The sequence below is a fragment of the Mirounga leonina genome, unplaced genomic scaffold (genome assembly GCF_011800145.1).
Source record: "Mirounga leonina isolate KUSES-001 unplaced genomic scaffold, KU_Mleo_1.0 Mir_165, whole genome shotgun sequence".
NCBI classification, from domain to species: Eukaryota; Metazoa; Chordata; class Mammalia; order Carnivora; family Phocidae; genus Mirounga; species Mirounga leonina.
In genome coordinates, this window is record NW_023270415.1 from 21,733,216 (window position 1) to 21,740,485 (window position 7,270).

The 7,270-nt window shown below is 34.5% G+C and overlaps 1 pseudogene; it reads right to left on the reverse strand.

Annotated features, from left to right (window-relative positions):
• Window positions 1-1,202: 1,202 nt before the first annotated feature.
• On the reverse strand, window positions 1,203-2,319 carry LOC118014912 (annotated as a pseudogene).
• Window positions 2,320-7,270: the final 4,951 nt, after the last annotated feature.

The following is a 7,270-nucleotide window of genomic DNA, read 5'->3' on the forward strand; positions in this document are numbered from 1 at the left end:
GATATTGATATAAAATCAACTTTTATAGAGTGGGATATGTGTTTTGTGTCCTCTTTACAAAGAACATTTAATATTGCATATCCTCAAAGAAAAAGCATCATGAATTTGTGTAAATTACACTAGAAATCATTTTTCATTTGGAAACTAAATTTTGCATCCAACTGGATGGTTGTACTTAATCTAATGATTTATGAGTGTTTAAAATAGTAACATCTGCCAGTGGACTCATAAAGGAATCTATACATCATAAGAATCAAACAGTATGAAACTTTTATGTTTAACTTCCCATTAGGATGCAAGATCAGTATACTTCATTAAAGAATATATATAAAGAATTATTCAATGATGTTTCATTATATTGCTGACCACCCATCAATAATTTATTTCTCTATGAGTTTCTGCAGTCCCACAGACTAAAACTCTTTAGTTAAACTAGCCCTTGTTGTAATGTGAGACACTCAAGATTAAAAAAAAAACAAACCTCCTCATTATTTAAACTATAAAATGCTTATTGGGTATGGTAGAAACTAAGCTAGATTCCTAGTATATCAGTAAACCATAAATGTAGAGGAAGAAAAACTCAGGAGGACTTAAATAGAGCATAGTAGGCACACAAATACCCCAAAATGTATAACACAGAAATAATTACAACACAATATAAAGGTAATACTCTTAGAGTGGTATGAATTCCATACTCTGAAATAAAACATAAAGTATCTGAAGCATTCATACTACCTGAACTTTTAGAATTACTGAGGAGTCTACTCAGTCTTGGATGCAGGAAGTAGGAACCTCAGAAATTTTACTTCTGTTTATCAGAAGATTTATTTTAGCAAATGGGTGGGTGGGCAAGTACCCCTTTTTTGATTCTTACATAGATTTGGCTCTTAGTTTAATCTCTCCAGCATGAAAAATGGTCCCAAGTTTATATCAATAAAAATTTCTGCTTTTAAGTAATCTGGAAAACCTTACTATATAAACTCCCTAAAAGAAAGAAATCCATAAATGACACAAATTCCAGAAGACTGGTTGTAACTTTCATGAATGAGAACTGTGATTTAAGAAAAACCATGAGTAACACCTTCACTAGGAAACTTTGATTTTGTGAGTCTGAAACTGTGTCTTGCATTGGATTCTCTTACAGGGACAACTTTGTCAACAGATTTCATCTCAAATCCATTGCAATGTTTTCCATTTTGTTTTTCAATGGAGTAGATTTTAGGAAGTGACTGCTAGTGCTCATTATCATAAAGAATGATCAATCATAGGATATTATTTCCCTTTTCCAGTTTAATTTCCTATTTGTTTGACTTTTTAAAAATCATCTTGTGCTTTTTACAATGTGTGCTCTGTGGGTGTGTGTGTATGTGTACGTGTGTGTGGGTGTGGTAATACTGCAGACATTCTGAGTTCTGGACTATGCAACATTCCAACCAATAATGCAGTACTGATGTGTAATGAATATAAATTTTATTATTATTGCATATATAATAATTATTATTTTCACCATTTTTTTCAATATGAAAGTAGTCATTTACTAACTGACCAGATTACAAAAATAATCATGGTAGATACTTTAGTTCATCCTTCATAAGCCTATTGACCTGGTCTTCCTTGTTACCAGCATCTCTACCTTCTACAAAATGGGTGGGCTTTTTCTTCATTCCCCTTTGTGGAGAAGATAATTTGAAGGGCCATAAAAAGTTGTTTTCTTCTTTGAAACATTTTCCAACAGTGTAGACCTGGTCAGTCTGATCTTCCATGCAGACGATGCCATATTTACCAAGAGATCAAGCAATCAATGTGTTACCTGTCAGGGCAATTCACTTGTTGATTTTGCCTTAACCACACTTGTAGATCAATTCATACACCGACTTCAGGGTTGGGTCCCCCCATGCTATATATGGGTCCACAATCCTTGGTATGTTAACTGAAACCTTTTTGAGCTTAACAAAGGTGCCATTGAAGAATCTGGTGAAGGTGAAGAAGCTGCAACACCTTTCGAACCTTTGGGCTCACACCACTGCTACCTCTGATCCTGATGACAAATGCGTTTGGGTTCTGCAGGTATGGAGAAGTTGCCAACTTTTCTTGCCATCCTCGCCCTTCGAATCTCAGTTCCTTACATCTGCCTATATTCTTTGTGGTAATGCTTAGCTTTTTCATAGATAAGCTTCCTCCTTGCTTTTTTCAAAGAATTTTTTGGGCAAACTTCTTTCTCAGACACTTGATCTTCAACTCTGCGAAATTCCTTTCCTTTTTCTTAAGGATTTCTGGCACAATAGGAACCTTCTTTTTCTTCTCTTCTGCACCCTCCATGGTTCCACTATTTTCACCATTTTTATTTATTTATTTATTTTTTTAATTTATTTTTAAAGATTTTATTTATTTATTTGACAGAGAGAGACACAGCGAGAGAGGGAACACAAGCAGGGGGAGTGGGAGAGGGAGAAGCAGGCTCCCTGCAGAGCAGGTAGCCTGATGCGGGACTCGATCCCAGGACCCTGGGATCATGACCTGAGCTGAAGGCAGTCACTTAACCAACTGAACCACCCAGGCGCCCTATTTTCACCATTTTTAATGTGCTATGCATTGTACTAATAACTTTGACTTTCATAATAAATCCAAGAGGCAAATATTTTATCCTCAGTTTACAGACTAGATGATTAAGGCTTGGATAACTTAGATTAAAACTTGGGTAAGTATTATGTTAGCTACAGATTTTTTATAGATGTCCTTTATCAGGTTGAGGAAATTCTCTTCTGTTCCTACTTTGCAGAGAATTTCTATCATGAATGGATGTTAACTCCTATCAAAGGCTTCCTTTTTTCATTAGTTGAGATTATCTATGATTAAAAAAAATTCTTAATAGTGAATTACATTGATTGATTTTTAAATATTGAACCAGCCTTATATTCCTTGGATAAATCCCAGTTTGCTCATAATATATTACATTTTATATGTTGCTGAATATAATTTGCTAGAATTTTGTTGATGATTTAGGCATTTGTGGTCATAATGATATTTGTCTGTAGTTTCTTACAGTGCATTATTTCTAATTTTGGTATCAGCGTGATGCTGGCTCATAAAATAAGTTGGGAAGTGTTTTCTCAATTCATTTTCTGGAAGAGATAGCATAAAATTGATATTTATATATCAATTATGTTGATAATTATATTTTTTTCCTAGAAATCTCCAGTGAAACCATCTGGGCCTGGAGTTTTCTTTGTGGGAATGTTTTCAATTTTTTTTTAATAGATATAGGAATATTCAGGTTATTTATTTCTTTTTCAGTGAGTTTTGTTAATTTCTGTCTTTCAAGGCACTGGCCCATTTGATTTAAGTTCTTGAATTCATTAGCATAGAGTTGTTTGTTGTATTTCCTTATTATCCTTTTAATGTCTGTAGGATCTCTTATGCCTGCTACTGGTGATTTATGTCTTCTCTTTTTTCTTGATCATTCTGTCTAGAGGTTTACAAATATTATTGATCTTTTCAAAGAACCATGCTTTGGTTTCATCAAATTTCTTATTAAAATTTTGTTGATTTCTGTTCTCAGATTTGACTTTTCCTTGTCTCTATTTGGTTTGGGTGTACTTTGCTCTTCCTTTTCCACTTTCTTTCATTATTGAGACCTTTTTTTTCTTTTTTTTTAAGACTTTATTTATTTATTTGACAGAGAGAGAGAGTGTGAGAGAGCACAAGCAGGTAGAGCGGCAGGCAGAGGGAGAGAGAGGGAGAGTAAGAAGCAGGATCCCCACTCGGCAGGGAGCGGGCTCAATTCCAGGACCCTGGGATCATGACCTCAGCCAAAAGCAGATGCTTAACTGACTGGGCCACCCAGGTGCCCTGAGACCTTTTTTTTTCCTAACATAAGATTTAATGTTATAAATTTCCCTTTAAGAACTCTTTTAGCTTCATGCTGCAAATTTTAATATCTTTTCATTTTCATTCAGTCAAAATATTTTCTAATTTCCCCCAACTTCCTCTTTGACCCATGGTTTATTTAGAAGTGTGTTGTCTACATTTTACAAATTGGGGATTTTTCATATATATTTCTTTTTTTTATTAAAGATATTATTTATTTATTTGACAGAGAGAGACACAGTGAGAGAGGGAACACAAGCAGGGGGAACGGCAGGCAGAGGGAGAAGCAAGCTCCCTGCTGAGCAGGGAGCCCGATGCTGGACTCAGTCCCAGGACCCTGGGATCATAACCTGAGTTGAAGGCAGATGCTTAACCGACTGAGCCACCCAGGCATCCCTATTTCTGTTTTGATATCTAGTTTAATATCTAGTTAATTATAGTTCAAGAACATACTTATAAGATTTCTATCCTTTTAAATTTGTTATTGTTTTAGATTATCTTATTTTTTCTTTAGCTGAGAATGTTCTTATTTTGTCATCATTCATGAAGGATATTTTTACTGGTTGTAGAACTCAACAGTTCTTTTCTTTCAATGTTTTAAAGATGTCCTACTGTCTTCTGGCTTCCATGTCTTTTAATGAGAATTCTGCAGTCAAAATTTTGTTCTCCTATATGTAATATGTCATTTTTCTGCAGCTGCTTTCAAGATTTTAAATATTTATCTTTTTTTTTAATTTAAAAAAAATTTTTTTATTATGTTAATCCCCATACATTACATCATTAGTTTTAAATGTAGTGTTCCATGATTCATTGTTTGTGCATAACACCCAGTGTTCCATGCAGAATGTGCCCTCCTCAATACCCATCACCAGGCTAACCCATCCTCCCACCCCCCTCCCCTCTAGAACCCTCAGTTTGTTTTTCAGAGTCCATTGTCTCTCATGGTTCGTCTACCCCTCCGATTTACTCCCCTTCATTCTTCCCCTCCTGCTATCTTCTTCTTCTTCTTCTTCTTCTTTTTTTTTTCTTAACATATATTGCATTATTTGTTTCAGAGGTACAGATCTGTAGATCTGTAGAGTTATTTGGTTGCTATGTGTCTGTGCATGCTTTTTTTTTTTTTTTGACTTTATGCTGTTTAGGGTTTGCTGAGCTTCATGAATCTCTGAATTTATGGCTTACAACAGGTTTCTTCAGATATTTATTTTTGCATCAATCTCTTTCTTCTCTCCTCCAGGGACTTTAATGACATAAAACAAGAGAACAACAAAAAAAGAATAAGTGGGTATCTCCTAATCTCTTCAACTCACTGTGATCCCTTTTCCCACTCACCCCAGAAAGATAGGTTTTCTCAGAGGTTTTGCTGCCTGTATCCACTGCTCAGTTTTGCATTGGGGTCACCCTTGGGTCAAAGCTGGATGATAAAGGGGGAAATAAGATGGCAAAACTTACTCCTATTATAGATGGTTCTTTAAGCCTTGGTTCCCTTGTGCAATTTGGCTCGAATTATTAATTTTTCACAGTTCCCTTGTAGTTGCTTTTTTAATTTGTATAAAGTTTTTAGTTACATTAGTGGGAGAGAGACCTGTAGTAGAGTTACTCCATTTTGGCTGGAATTGTCATCTTTGATTTTAAAAATTTACATCTTGCACATGCTTCTATATCAACACATACCGATATGCTTGTTCATTTTAAAATGACAGAGTGCTCCATTTTATGAATGTATCATAGTTTATTTAAGAAGTTGTTTATATATTTTTTGTTATTAACAAAGCTGAGACTACCTTTTATACATGTGTTTTGGAAATTTCTGTGAGTATATCTGTAGGGTAAATTGCTAGTTAGGGAGTCATGCCTACACCTTGACAAACAGTTGGAGAATGCCCATTTCTCCCCAGTCATGCTCAACTAGAAACTTAAAAATGTTTGCAGTTTGATAAGTGAAAAAGCTATCTTGTTTTGATTTACATTTCTTTTTATAATGGTTGAGGTTGAGCATTCTTTCATAAGAACAATAAGACCATTGTGTGCCTTTTTCTGATAACTACTTGGGGTTTGTGTTTAGTTAGAAGGGTCAATTCCTCCCCACCCTCAACCCCACCCAGATTTTAAATAAAGTCACCCAGACCTTCCCCTGGTTTATTTCTGATTTTATTCAGTCTACATTCTTCACCATTGGCAGCCAATGCAAAATGGCTTATTAAAAAGAAACTCCAACATGTTAGCATAATTGGCTCATGCATCCTTCAGTACAGTTTTCATACCTGTCTGACAGGTCTAAGTATAATTCTGGAATAGAAAGAACTTGATTCTGTGATTCCCAGACTTGAGCATATTATTAAACTTTATAGAACATCCCATGAGGGCTGACAAAGCGAGATGGAAAAAAACCCCAACAAAACACATTAACTTCTGTGCATACATGTATCCCTTTTGGTTCTAGAACTAAAAGAAGGGACACTGGTGGGGTGTATTTTCAAGGCCACCCTGCTCTCTCCATTTGCTGATCTGAGGGGATTTCTGAATCTACCTCATGGCTATAGTGAATATTGGCTACACAAGCCATTGGCCGAAAAGTAAACACTTATCTACATAAATTATCTACCATTCACCTTGACTGGTGAATCGAGGAAAGAAGTGGAGAAAATGGGTTGTCTATCCTTTCTGTGTTCATTCTGAAATGTTGGCTCAAGAGAAATGGGGAGAATAAATGTGTTCCTTTTAACAGACATGCTTTTTTGTAGTGATGTCTATATAAAGGATATGTCCCTTTCTCTGATGAATGCATGAAAGGTTTTCTAAGATAATTAGATTTATATGTATACAGTATTTAACATTTCTTATTTTAAAATTTACATACACTGGTTGGTTTATTTACCCTTAGACTTTTTGAGTGATTGTAAAATCTTGGCATTAAATATTCTTAACTGAAACTGGAGTCTCAGCCTCAGAACTGCATTTCTTAGCTGGCTTTTTATAACAAAGATTTTTTTTGTTTGATTACTTTTTACCATCCAAATTGTCCTCAAAACGTGTTTCCCTTTATATACTTTATTTTTATTTTACCTATTTTTTATTTTACCTTTATATTCTCTATGTCAAGTTTTCTTAATTTTTGCTTCTTCTAAGGGTCCTGTTTAGCTTTCATTTGTACATTTAATCGAAAATAGTGCATTTCATTTGGCAATTAGAGCTTTTAGTTAACAATTAGAAAATAACATGAATTATCTTTATGTAATATTAGAAAGTTACTACTGATCTAACCAAATCTTATCATCTTATCAGTTCTGTTTATCAACTCAGTTTATTCTAAAGACAATTAACTATATATATTTTAAAAATTTACATACAATAAAATGAGCTCTTTTTGGTGCACAACTCTATGAGTTTTGACAAATGTATA